The following is a 14,101-nucleotide window of genomic DNA, read 5'->3' on the forward strand; positions in this document are numbered from 1 at the left end:
TGTCATGCAAGACAATTCCGATGTCCCAAAAATGCTCCCATGTTATACCTATTCTTCCCTCTCCCTCCCCTCAGAACCTCTGATGGCCACTGACTTTATATCAATGATACAAGGTCTTCCATTGCTAGAATAACAGTAAGAATAATAAGTCTATTTTAGTCCATTGTTCATTGCCCACTCTTGAGGATTTTGGGATGGTGATGTCAACTCTAGTTCTAATTGCTGGGGAATGTAGATCAATGGGGCAGATGAATGGAACTATCTTGCTAAGGGCTGCAGACACGCTCTGTTCCTTGGAATGAGGACTGTCCATCATCATCTCCTTGTTAGTTGTCCTGGGTGAGTCCAGTGAACTGCAGAGTAGGTGTTGCAACTCTGCTGAAACTTGGGGCTCAACTGGCACATGAAGAGACCAAAGATTTAAGTCTCTGGGACATATAGTTAACAAGTATAGTGCTAATTATGAGTTCACATAAAAGGGGCAGAAGAGCCACGTGAAGGAAAACTGTAAATGAATCTAACGCTGTTACGCTGGGGAGCATAAATTCCAAAGTAAGGCCCCCTGACAGGGCGCTGAATCCCTGAGTCTGACTGCCCTGCTTATTGTCCTGGCTGTCTGTAGAGCCCTCAGCAGCACTCCTTCGCGAGGCACTGTTTACTGTGGCTGTCCATCACCTCATTCCTCCACAGGCAGCTGATTCTTTGGCATAACTGTTATCTTGAAATTAGGAAGAACAGCCTCTTCTTGCCTGTGACGTTCTGTGACTTTAGTTTCTCGCCCTTCCAATCCACCAGTGTTAACTCTTATCACATGTAATGTTCACATACCTGCTTTAAAAATCCACAAAAGAGCATTACAAGAGATTCGCTATTCTAAACTCATTCACTTCAGTGATTTTGAGGTCCTTTATTATCTGCCCCCACCCAAACTATCTGAACTTACTTTCTGTTAAACACTAGCCAGAGCAATTCCTTCCATTTCTACAGAAAATTCTCAATCAGATCCACCTTTCCTCCAAAGTTCAGACTTTCTCAACCTGAACTTTCTTTTCTCTCTTCCTGCACCTTCATTTTTTGCCCATCCATGAAGGGGAGGTGGTCTTAAAATCTTCCCCAACTATTTAATGCTTCTCTCAATTAATTTAGCCTTTCCCAAGGGTATCATACCATTTAACACTTAAATATATTTTTACATGTATTTTATATATCAAGATGACCCAATTAGATTGTAATTAGGCACAGGGAATTTTGCTTCTCCCATACACAGAAGATACTCAAATGATTGATTTAATAACTGATTGGGAATGAATTTGGAAAATGATTCAGAGGTCTGAAACTACCGCAAAGATACTCAAATTGAGCATTCAAATTCACAGGCTTGCTCATTATTTCCCTTGACAAGAGCTGTAATACATCCTATTGGACATGGGACTGTATCTCAAAAATTACAATAAATACAGATGAGTGCAACAAAGTTTCTCTTAGAGTCAAATTTGTAGGTGTAAATCACCTGCCTGTAAATGAAGGAACACTTGTTTAGAATAACAAATTGTGTTTTTTTGTAGATTCATGGCAGGATATGCAATGAGTTTCCTCTCAGAGTTAAGATATCATTTAATTGAATAAGTGATTCATAGGGGCTGCTATAAAATCAGAAGTGTGGCTGTCTCGAAATTGAAACTATCACTGTTTCTATGTAACTCTGTAGTATGTGCATTTGCAAGCATTATTTCTATTTAGTGTTTAGATTTTACAAGAAATGAAAATCAGTCATACCACACCTAGGAAGGGTGTGAACATATAATGTAAAAACCACATAAAAGTCTGTGTCTTGGCAATATTTTTCATTGAAATGTTGTTTCCATAGTTATAATACTATTATCTTATCATGCCCTGTATGATCAGCCACTCTGTTTTAATGTTACTTGGTTTCTGAAATATGAAATTCCTGTAAAGTCAAATGATTATTTAAAAATTTTGTTGAATATATATTAAAAATAATCCATCCATGGCTATTACATTGTATGTTATTGGGAAAGTAGTATTGCTTTAAAGTTTTATGTAATTTAGTCTTCTGGAAATAGATATGGTTGCATCTATTCTCTGATAAATTATACTCTTCAGAAGAGCCTAATTAAGAGGGACATGTTTATTATTAATATTTGATTTCACTATTAACTCACTAAGTAAAATAGTACTATCTTTCAAAAACCGAATCCATTCTCTGAAATATGCAAGGTACTTTACTAACATAGTATTTATCACCTCTTTCAAACTAAATTTAGTGTTGCTTTTTATGGAGGAATTTAGGGAGGAGATGTAGAAAAGAGGCTTCATCCACTCAAAGGAGTGCCACACTGTTCCTTTTGACAGTTTCCAGTTTTACAGCTCAAATTTGATCTCTTTTGAAGAGCCACAGCATGAAGTCAGCCTAAAGAGATTGATTATGCAACTGAAATCTTGAATGATGCATTCCTTTAAACTTGGGGAATTCCTTTCTTAGATAAAATACTCTGAGCAGTAGTTTAGAGGCATGTTACAGATTGAGTTAGAGAACACGATATGTGCAAGTTGCAAAAGCAAGGCTGGAGGTGTTGGGTGAAGTAAAGGACAACATGAAGATGCTTTCATGGAGGAAGTACAGCTCATTTTTCCCAGCTAGATGCTCTACTGGGGGAGCTAGACGCTAAGTCCTGGAATCAATGGAATGGTGAACAGTCTCCCAGACTAGAGTTTCCTCAATTATATTCTCCTACAAAATCTTTTGTTTTGAAGAGAAAAACAAAAGCCCATTTATATCCACCAACTTGCACTGCTCAAACTTCCTTGCATTGTGTCTATTGACTACATATTAAATATTACGGGTAAGAATTTCAAAAAATGACTGCAAAGTTTAAATAGCAGTAGCAGAGTAATCTCAGATAACACTGACTTGGTCTGATCCACCTGTACATGCCAAGAAATCCAAAGTAATTACTATTTTACAATCCTGCATCTGGTTCTATATTAAATTTCAGGTGGGCTTTTATATGAATTTCAATCTATTTTCATACTGAAATCATGAACTGAAAAGTCATCCTAAATGCACTGTGTGGAATCGAGTAAGAGAGATGCTTTGATATTTATGGTTATATCTTCTGGAAAAAAGCTTAAAGTCACTGCCTTTCCATTTATTCTCTAGTCATATAAAATTTTAGTGTTCACATCATTTTCCCAAAGATACTTCAGTTTTACTGCATGACATTATGAAAGTCATGGCATGATTTAAAAATAATGGAATGGTAGTTGTATCTGTGATTTATGGATTTGGGTGAGCTGTGTGATATATGTAATATTAATTGAGCTGGAAAAAATCCAGATGTATTCAAATACTCATCTTCCCCTCACTGTACAAAAGTTTTGAATTCTGATCTGTCAGAAATAGTATTTATTAGTACATTAGATGCTCCATCCTCTGTAATACTCAGAAGACTGTCAGCACTTTCTGCTTAAGCATTTGAATGCCTCTTCCAATTTTTCTTCTCTCCTGCTCTGTCTCCTTATCTCTTTCTTATACACACACATTAGACTTCTTACCTCTTTTTGAAATGAATTTGCTTTTGTAAATTTTGAATTGTCAAGAGAATTTGGGGACTTTTGATCATGTTTATTTTTTATCGTTTTTACTAGTTATCTGTCCATATATCTAATCTATCTATCTATCTATCTATCTATCTATCTATCTATCTATCTATCTGTCTGTCTGTCTGTCTGTCTGTCTGTCTGTCTGTCTGTCTGTCTGTCTGTCTGAATGAATGAATGAATGAACAAGCCAGATTCCTTCCCATCGACACTTTGCATTATGCTAGGGCCCAGTTTTCCTCTCTCAATGTTCCCTTTAACTCTAAGGTAAGAAGAAAATATCATGTATCATTTACTAAGCCCTATTATGAGATAGGCACTGTCTTAGGTACTTTTACATATTTATCTCATTTAATCTTCAGAGCTACTTCAGAAGATTCACTTATTTTATTCATATCTCCATTCAAAAGATCATCGTGTCCAGAAAGCATTCAGTAATCAGTCTATCTGTAGCAGTTTGGTATTATTTATGAATTCCAAAAATAGATATTGGATTATGTTTGTAAACTGATTTGTTCTTCTGGGCATATTAGATTGTATTAGATTCAGAGGTTTTACTTTTCCTTGATTAAATGATCATTTTAGGGCTTTGATTGGGCCATATCAGTAGAACCAAAGGGTTGTGGACTCAGAGAAAATGACGTGATGGAGAAGAGAGTGTGAGTTTTGATACTGAAGCCCTGGGAAGTAAATACACAGAGAAGCAGAGGAAAGAGATAAGGCTCCATTGGACATGGCAGGGGCCCCAGGGCAGAGAGACGAGCCGTTTGCCTGATGGTCTACAGCTGATCTTGTGAAGACAGCAGAGCAGCTGATCCCAGAGAGAAACAAAACCTGGGGAGACAGACAAGCCTGATGCCAGCCTACAGCTGAGAAAGGAAGGAGCTGGGACCATGAGGAGACAGGCAGCCATCCTGTACCAACACACGGCAAATGACTTTGGGTGAGAAAGTATCTCTTATGGTATCTTAAGTTGGACTCTTTAGGGCCTGGTAGTTATAAGCTTCTACCCCAAATAAATACTCTATAAATGTCAACAGATTTCTGGTACTTTGCATCAGCACCCCTTTAGCTGACTAATACACGATCTAAATAGGAACCTCGCCCATTATCCTAGACTCTATATGCTAAGTTATTTTTCTTCTGACATGTTATATAGATTTTTAAAATTATTTTCTATTTCCCCCTGCTGTAGCATACATATCATGAGAGTAACAAGTTTTCTGCTTTAAATCCCTGCTGTATCTTCAGTACTTAGAACAGTAGCTGACACATGTAAATGCAAATAAATACCTTAGAGTGAGTGATTAGATAATTTATTGGCCAATAAAGAACAAAATCTCTGTAATCTTATTACCTGAGCTTCCCTTCCGTGGAGATGATGTGAGGAGTTGGAGTCAGACTGCTCGTGTTTGACTCCCAGCTGCTAAGGGTTGAACTGTGTCCCTCAGAAAGTCCTGTTCAAGTCTTAACTCCAGGCCTATGAATGTGACCTCGTGGGGAAACAGGATCCTTGGAGATGTCATTAGTTTAGAGGAGGTCGACTGGATTAGGGCAGCCTCCAACCCAGCATGACCGTTGTCCTTATACAAGGGGAGAATTCGACACAGACGGGCAGAGAGGAGGACGCCGTGGGACGACTGAGGCAGAAGACACCGTGGATTCCCACTGACTCACCACCAGAAGCCAGGAGAGAGCTGTGGAGCGGATTTTCCCCGTGGACTTTCAGAGGACACACGGCCTCGCCGACAGCTTGATGATGGCCGTCAAGCCTCCAGAGCTGTGAATCGATCCACTTCTGTTGTTTTACGCCACTCAGCTCGTAGCTCTTTGCCCCAACAGCCCTGCAAACCTAAGACACCAGCTTTGCCGTGGATTAGCTGAGTGACCTTACTTACATGAGGTTCTCATCTGGAAGATGGTAATAATTATACTAACCACCTCAGAGGGTTCTGGGAGAATCAAACTAATGAATAGTCAGTGGTTAGAGCACTTTATGGTAAAAGTTATCATTAACCTCAGTTCACAGATGAAGAGACTGGGGTTCAGAAAAGTCATACAACAGAGTAGGTGGTAAAGCAGGACTTCAAACCAAACTTCTGACAGCATAGATGATTTTCTACGGAAGAGTTTTACTCTGTTTTTTCTCTAACCTGAATTTCTTCTCCACCTCTTCCTCCACCTTCTTTGCAATTTAAATGATCACCAATACTAAAAACAATAATTCACTATTAAAGTATTACATGGATGTGAACATTGTTAGCAGTGAAAAAATATACTTTTTTAAAAGAAATTATTGGAAAAGACAAATGGGGTATATTAGTCAGCCAAAGGGGTACTGATGCAAAACACCAGAAATTGGTTGGTTTTTATAGAGTATTTATTTGGGGTAGGAGCTTCCAGATACCAGGGCATTAAGCATACGTTACTTCCCTCAGCAAAGTCTGTTTTCATGTGTTGGAGCAAGATGGCTGCCGACGTCTGCAAGGGTTCAGGCTTCCTGGGTTCCTCTGGGCTCAGCTCTTGTTTCCTCCACAAGGTCAGCTGTAGATTATGAGGCTCTCCAGGCTTTGCCTCTCTCCACAAGGTCAGCTGTAGACTATCAGGTGAACGACTCTCTCTTTCCCCGGGGCTTCAGCTTAAGGCTTCAGCATCAAACTCCAACATCAAAACTCCAACCTTAAGACCCCTTGCATCAAAAGCTCCAATCTGTCCTTTGCCAGGCCTTTTATCTGTGAGTCCCCACACCCTAATGACATGGCCCAATCAAAGCCCTAATCATAGTCATGCCCAGTGATACACCAGATTACAAACATAATCCAATATCTATTTTCATAACTATATCAAACTGCTACATGGGGTATAGAAAACTATACTTGGATATGTAAAAGGAATTATAACTCATGATCACATTTTCCTCTAAAATCCTTGTATATTAAAATTTCTAATTGTAGATATGACTTTCATTTGCTTTCTTAAAAATGTTTTCCCTTGAAATGTTATGCCATGAGACTACCATGCTTTGATAGAGTTAATAAGGCCTTTTGATTCTTAATTTTGCTAATTTTTTCAGTCCTTTCATAAAAGTTTTTAGCTTTGTAGATTTTCAATTATTTAATTGAATCTAACTTTTTTCCATCATGACAATCATTACTCTGAATATCCTACAGCAGGTTTTCAGACACTGTATTTCTCTTTTGCCCAGAAAACCCTTTTTCAGAAGGCAATTTACCAGCAAGTCCAATAAAAAAATACTTAGAGTTGCACTGATTGAATTTAGAAGGGATAGCAGAATGCTGCTTACTCTGTCCCTCCTCTAACCCTTCACAGCAGTCCTATAAAACAGTGAGAACACTCTGGGCTAAGATTTTCATTTCAAAAGAAACAGTGTGAACATTTTCCTTATGCTGAAGAATAATCTCCATCCTTGAGATGAAAGAAAGAAAAACAGCATTTATACAGATAATTTTAGAAGCTTCGAAGTATTAACTTGAATTAATTTTTCTTTTGTTCTCCCATCTCACCTAAGGTTGATTGATCACTACCATTTTACCTTTTTAAGCACTAGGTGATTTCCAATTTACTACAATTATTAAAGCCTTATCACAAAACCCTCCATTTCTTGTCACCCACCTTTAACACGTGGCAGGGACCATAGCTGAGGTGCTAAACTGGGTTGAGCCTCCCTCTATTTTTGCCTCCCCCCCCCCCCCCCCCCGCTCAGGTTGCCCGCCTTATTCCAAGCTTGAAGCAAATGCCCGTAGCCAGGCTGCCGCAAGCGGCCTTGTCCCGGGAAACATGGCAGAACTGGAGCAGGTGCAGCCTGGAGGAAAAAGTTGTTCAGGTCTGAGGGCAACGAAGACATTCTGAGAGGAGCTCTGTCCCAGCCCTGCCCCACGCCCCTCTCCACCTTTCCCTCTCTCTCCCTCCCTCCCTCTCTCTGTCTCTCTCTCTCTCTGTCTCTCTGTCTCTCTCTCACACACACACACACACACACACACACACGAGCACAGCTGGGGAACTACTCCCATGGGCAGTGAAGTAGGAGGTCTCCTGGGTCCAGTGGACTTCGGGGGCCCACCGCGGGGCTTTGGGGAAGCTGACGCAGGCCCTGCGCCCCCGGCCGGGCCAGATGCCCATCTTTCACACCGGGTGCCAGAGGCGCTGAGGCCAGCCCGAGCCCGCAGACCAGGGCTCTGAATTCACGGGGGCTGGCAGGGGATGGGACAGCCATGTAAACCTCCCGGACTCTGACTCCAGTGATGACGAAAACTCCAGCGTCCCAGGCCCAGCAGGACAGCTTTGTTTTTTTTAAAGTCAAGAAATTGATATTTTTGAGTACACTGTGCTCGTGGTCTAAAATGGGTCGCTGCTACAAATAATTTCAAGTTATTTTCTAACATTTTCCCGGATATCTGTAAATCTACAAATAGTATTACATATGTTCTGGATATGGCATTGTAGATTTTTTTCCCAAGATGGAAAATTAATTTTATCTGTTTATTACTATTTCTAAGCACAGAAGAAAGAGTATTTATGAGTGGATGGGTGCATGGCTGATGTGACTGATTGGCCCTTACAGTGCTCTATATCTGAGTGAATGTTTTAAATTGTTCTTAGTAGATACAGTCCCTCAAATATGCCCAGTTTCCAACATGAAATTTAGCTTATAGTATTAATATGCTAGGAAGTACTTTTGAATGGATGAAATGTTCAAGTTTATTAAAGAGTAGTCCAACTTCAGGGAAGCAGGTATGGCCCAAGCAGTTGGGCACCTGCTTTCCACATGGGAGGTCCAGGTTATTTTCCGGCACCTCCTAAAGAAGACGAGCAGACAATGAATGGACACAGAGAGCAGACAGCGGGTGCAAACAATGGCAGGGGGTGGGGGGGCAGAGAAATAAATAAATAAAATAAATCCTAAAGAAAAACAAGTCCAGCTTCAATCATATGATGAATTTTTAAACTTGTATTGAAGATCTTTTAATTATAGTTGCAAAGCTGCAATTTAAACAGCGCAAAAGGCACTGTCACTCAGCATGGATGGCAACCATTTTAATCTCATAAAATAGACGTGAGGAAAGACACAGTGGAGAGCCTAGGAGTCCTTTCAGAGGGGCTGACCTATCTTCCCAGGAGCACCTCCTGCTCTAAGGAAGGGCACGGTCCACCGAGCAGCCCCACGGGCTCTTAACGACAGGTCTTTGCAGTGAAGGAGAGGTGGATGATTAGGGACGGGAAGAAGTCACTTCACAAATATTTTGTTTACTTTGTATTACAAAGACGGAACTGGCTGTAATCGCGAGCTGTGTGTGCGTTTATAACCACAAAGCCCGTTAGGTGACCAGTAGAGACATTCCAAGCTCATAAAGATCACCCTTTGATTTTCATTAATGCTGGTTAATAGTTCTTTTTAATAGAACCAGTTCTGTTTGCTGCTGGGCTCCCCCTCAGGTGTGTCTGAGGCCACCTCATCCGTCAGGGAGGCTGACTTGTCCCCTGGGATAGCTGTCCACCAAAGGGTTGTCCATGGCACATCCCGTGAAACATCTTTCTCTATGTCCTCGAGGAATGTCTTTGGTCCATCCCCCTTATTCAGATTTAATTTATACCAACTGCAGCCAATTAGTGATTCTCTCAATACAATGTACTATTATTATAATTAAAATGTTGTCTAACAAATGTGGATTAGGCACTGCGCTAAGTTTCTTAAGCTCTATAGCTTATCCCTATCATATGGACAGTGAAACTGAGGGAGGTAATTTTCCTTGGTTAATAGTAACTAATGACTGTCAAAAATGGCATTCAAATCCAGATCTGATGCTAACGTTTCTCAGCATTATGTTGCCTCTTTATCCCAGCTGCACCGTGGTGTTAGTCCATCCATTCATTGGTTTGTTGAACAAAAGTTTATTAAATGCCTGGAGTAAAGGGTCATAATGTAAGATGCACAGGACAGAGTGTCTGGCCTTCTGGGCCTTTCCACATGGTAAGAGGGAGAAAAGGAAAAAAATATGTTAGAGGGTGGACAGGGCAGAAGTGCCGTTCTCCCCCAGAAACTCACGGATAAACTTCTCAAATGAAATGATATTGGAACTGATTCTTGAAGGATGAATCGACTTTTGGATTATGAAGAAACATCATGTTGGCTTTGAAGAATGTCAAAGCTAGAGTACAAAAGCAGCAGAGCTAGAGAGAAGACAAGCTCCCCGTCTTGTTTAGTAATTTTAAAAGATTTTATTCCAGATGTAGCTGTTGGGTGAACGTGGAAGCATTTGAAGCACAGGATTTTCTTAAGATTTTAATCTTATAAAGATTACTATAGATGAAGTATGGCAGAGAAGACTATCTGGATTCTGGATCTCAAGTTTGATAATCCCCTTTTATTCTAGAAAAGAATTAACAATTATTCTTGTAATAAGGATTAAAAGCTACTTATATATTTGTGTTTTCTTTTCACCATCTTAGAACTTTTGGATTTGAAAGCTTAAAGAAATGGAAGAAGCAACAAACTTCAGAAAGAAAAAGCATCAACAGAATATATATAAATAGGTCTAAAAAGTACCGGGTTTGTAGTTAATAAAACTGGATTTGAATTTTGCCTCCATTAATTAGGTACATTCTTTATCCTCTGTAAAATTGGGGAAATTTTTCTCTAGTTAGTGCACAATGATGATTCGAGCTTCAGGTGATGATATTTGTGAAAGTGTTTTGTGAATTTTATGAATATTACAGAAGGCATTAGCTTGAGATTATAGTTTATACAGAAATTTGAGGTAAAGTTCTCTTTGTCTCCCTCTTTGGGATGTCTTTAAAGTTTTACTGTAGTTTATAGTGGAATGATTGATCTGTGTAACACTGACCACAATTGATAAATTTACTCTTGTGTGTTGCATGATCTAGAAAATGTCTCCCTTAGTGATGGGGGGAAATTCCGGATATAAAAATGAACTTATGGGAAACGGACTTTGGCCCAGTGGTTAGGGCGTCCGTCTACCACATGGGAGGTCCGTGGTTCAAACCCCGGGCCTCCTTGACCCATGTGGAGCTGGCCCATGCGCAGTGCTGATGCGCACAAGGAGTGCCGTGCCACACAGGGGTGTCCCCTGCGTAGGGGAGCCCCACGCGCAAGGAGTGCACCCATAAGGAGAGCCGCCCAGCGCGAAGGAGGGAGCAGCCTGCCCAGGAATGGCGCCGCCCACACTTCCCGTGCCGCTGACGACAACAGAAGCGGACAAAGAAACAAGACGCAGCAAAAAGACACAGAAAACAGACAACCAGGGGAGGGGGGGGAAATTAAATAAATAAAAATAAATCTTTAAAAAAAAAAAAGAACTTATAAATTAAAGGAGAGCTGTAGCACTGGAAATTCTAACAGTTCTTTTCCCCTCATGCATGGCTGCCGGTCAGCCCAGGGCTTCCAGTTGATATTGGGACCCCAATTGGATACAAAAGGCCTTCCAGTATAAAGCTTGCCCTTTGAAATCCCCTTCCTTTTTGAATGTGAGCATTCAAAGAGCAGAGTGAAGCCACATCAATTTTATAACAGATAGGGAAATTACTATAATACATTATTTCAATTCTTTTAGAGTTATTAATTTCATCCTCTTTCATTTAAGATCTGTAGCAATATGTTATAAACATCAGTGGTTATAACTAACAATTTTTTTAAAGTGCCTTGAGCATCATAGGGAAAGTATTCTATATGTTTCAATATGTAATGGAAATATACATATCAAAATGAAAATTAAATTTAGTTAAAATTCTCCTTCTTTAGAAGGTGGTTCCAGTGAACAGCTGAGTTTGACGAACACCTACGGACTCTTTTTCATTCACACACAGACACATGCTTCCACCACTGAGGTTTACTGGAGAAATGTAATTTCAAGAATCCATCACAGTGATGCTATTCAAACTTTAATGTGCTCACAAATCACCTGGGTATCTTATTATAAAGCAAATTTCGAGTTCTGGAGTAGGGCCTGAGATTTTGTTTACCAACAAGCTCGTAAGTGAGGTTTTTAAGTTACTTTGCCTTCAAAAATCCCCAAACTTTAGGAAATGATCATTGTTAACATTGTTAATGAGACATTTGAACTCCATAGAGCTAAGTTTTGATCCCTGAAATGCTAAATACTTCTCCCACATTTCTCTTAAAACTTCCTAAAACTGTTTGTCTGGACACCTTGACAAGCAGTCTCTTCAGTGTGAACACAAAGTTGGCATTTAAGCCAAGCATCTAACTTACTCCACAGTCACGTTTAGGAAAGAAGGAATCTCAAGTTTAGAAAATAATCAGGGACAGGAAAATCGTGCAATAAATTTAGTCTTTCCTACATTTTACTGATGAGATAGTGTGACAGGTTAAAGTTTTATAAATCCCAGGAAAGGTCATGTTCTTTAAACTAATCCATTCCCACGGATGTGGAACCCTTTGCTTACATTAGATTCAGTTAAGGGACCTTTTTAGTAGACCACTTGGGGGCCTTTGATCGGACTATGTCAGAGAGGTGTGACCCAGGTTAGGTCTCTGCCCTCTTCTGGATTCTTTTTTAAGCAGAGAACTGAAAGCAGACGCACAGAGAGGAAAGCAGCTGCCATTTTACCCTCCCATGTGAGCGAGGATTAGAGAAGCCCCAAGAGGCTGAGAGAGAGGCTGGAGACTGCAATCAGTGGAGCTCAGAGGCGCAGAAATAGACCCCCAAGTGGTAGGCCCACAGAACAGCTCAAAGCTGAGGGGGCGAGTCCTGGCATGTGCTTGATCACACACAGGTGAGTCCAGGGAGAAAACAGCCTGGAGAAAAACACAGAGACCCAGACAGAGAGCTGCCATTTTGCCTTGCCACATGGTAGGACAATCGCCAGCAGCCAACCTTGGCGAGATGGCATTTCTGATGATGCTTTGATTTGGACATTTTCTCAGCATTGGAAGTGTAAGATTTTCCCCTAATAAATCCCCATGATAAAATCCAACCCATTCTGATATTTTGCTCCCAGGAGCTTTAGCAAACTAAAACAGTTACCGTTTTAAAAATGTATCTTTATTCATTGCCTAGGATAAGAAAGAAACTCCTATGTTTAGTTTGCTTCTCCCTGTGTAATTTTAATAGCTCTGATTAAGTATGAAGTATTTCATCGCAGTTTCTACATTCTGGGTTCTTAAGAGAAGCAGATCACTATGTCTGGGCAGTTCAGGGAACTGATGGTGACAATAGAACTTTTCATCATTCTGGAGATCTTCAATTATCTGTTCCCAGACTATTCACCTTTATAATTCTTTAAAAATTAAGAAATCTGAGATTAAAGGAACTGGAAGAATAAGGAGGGTGGAATTTGTCTTTCAAGGAGATTTAAGTCTGCATAAACAAATTAGCATTATTCTTAAATGGGGAACATAAAATTTTTTAAGGAATTCAGTTTGTTTATCCTTCAGTGTTTTACAAGACAAATATAAGAAAGGCCAAAGTCATGTCCTGGAAACAAAATCCTGAAGGGTAATGGCGCTAAAAATTTGTGTCTGTCAGAAGCTCTGTAGTGCTTACTAATGGATCAAATTTCAGGACATTGCCCCTTCTGGTAGGACTCAAGGGATCTGGGACTCTGCAATTGATACATTCAAATTGATAAACTAAATTTACACATTAAGGAACTGAAAATGAAGAGCAATATAAACCCAAAGCTAGCAGAAGGAAGGAAATAATAAAGATTAGAGCATAGATAAATGAAAAGATAACAGAAAAAAAGAACATCAAAGAAAACAAGAGCTGGTTCTCTGAACAGATCAATAAAATAGATCAACCATTAGCTAGAATGACTAACATAAAAAGAGATAAGACAAATACCTACATCAGAATGGAAAGTGGGAACATTATTATTAGAAATAAAAAAGTGTAACAAAATACTATGAAAAATTGTATGTCAAGAAATTAGATAACTTATATGAAATGAAAAAAATTCATAGAAATACATACTACCAAAACTGACTCAAGAAGAAATAGAAAATCTGAGTAGACCTACAAGTAAAGGGATTGAATCAGTTACCCAAACTTCCCAACATAGAAGACAGCAGGACCGGATAGATTTACTGATGAATCCTACCAAAATTTAAGGAAAAATTAACACCAATCTTTTGCAAACTCTTTAAAAAAAAATAGGAGAGAAGGGAATACTTCCTAACTCATTAGGAGACCATCATTACCCATTTTCCTGATAACAAGACCAAAGACACCACTAGGAAAAAAAAAACTATGGCCAATATCCCAAATGAATATAGATGCAAAAATGTTCAATGAATGCTAATAAACTAAATACAACAGTACTTTAGACCAAATGACCAAATGATATTTAACTCAGGAATACAAGGGTGATTCAACATAAGAAAAACAATCAATGCAATATACCACACTATAGGACAAAAGCAAAAAGATCACCTCTATGATGGAGAAAAAACATTTGACAAAACTCAACATGCACTCATGAT

Source organism: Dasypus novemcinctus, chromosome 12 (genome assembly GCF_030445035.2).
Source record: "Dasypus novemcinctus isolate mDasNov1 chromosome 12, mDasNov1.1.hap2, whole genome shotgun sequence".
NCBI lineage: Eukaryota > Metazoa > Chordata > Mammalia > Cingulata > Dasypodidae > Dasypus > Dasypus novemcinctus.